General features: G+C 50.0%; 1 non-coding gene across 1 annotated transcript; it reads left to right on the top strand.

Annotated features, from left to right (window-relative positions):
• Positions 1-354: 354 nt before the first annotated feature.
• On the top strand, positions 355-512 carry LOC125773203 (5.8S ribosomal RNA). Its single transcript, XR_007419958.1, has one exon. It is a non-coding gene; the product is annotated as a 5.8S ribosomal RNA (ribosomal RNA).
• The last annotated feature ends 88 nt before the right edge of the window (positions 513-600 follow it).

Here is a 600-nt window from a genome sequence, read left to right as displayed (position 1 = left end):
ACGTATCCGGCCATAGGCACGGAACGAACAGGAACTGTGGTGCAGACATACAAGGGCCATGGGGCGGTACGCAAAGGATACGGATGAGCGAGTATGCAGGCCCAATACTCAATAGCTCGATCCGATCCAAGCACATGAGTTGACTGCGGCGTCAGGTTAACCGATGTGCTAAGAGAGTTGTTCCTGGGCCTTCAAAGTGACTTCAAAACTATCTTAGCGAATGGTGGCCATGGGCGTAGACATGAGCCACAAGTCACAAGGCCTGGGACTATTGGGTAATAAAGACAACTTAGTCAGAAAGTTAGTCTTTGGACGTACCACCGGGATTGTGTTACATTGGGAACCTTACTATAAAACCCTAGGCAGGGGATCACTCGGCTCATGGATCGATGAAGACCGCAGCTAAATGCGCGTCACAATGTGAACTGCAGGACACATGAACACCGATAAGTTGAACGCATATTGCGCGTCGGACGATTAAACCCGGCCGATGCACACATTCTTGAGTGCCTATCAATTCCTTGATATACAACAAACCAAACTTCAGGGTGGAGCGTGCCACAATAGAACACTATGGCGAGCAGCCCGTCTAGTGTCGTG

Source organism: Anopheles funestus (genome assembly GCF_943734845.2).
Source record: "Anopheles funestus chromosome X unlocalized genomic scaffold, idAnoFuneDA-416_04 X_unloc_24, whole genome shotgun sequence".
Lineage (NCBI taxonomy): Eukaryota > Metazoa > Arthropoda > Insecta > Diptera > Culicidae > Anopheles > Anopheles funestus.
This window is presented reverse-complemented; position numbering and strand designations above follow the sequence as displayed.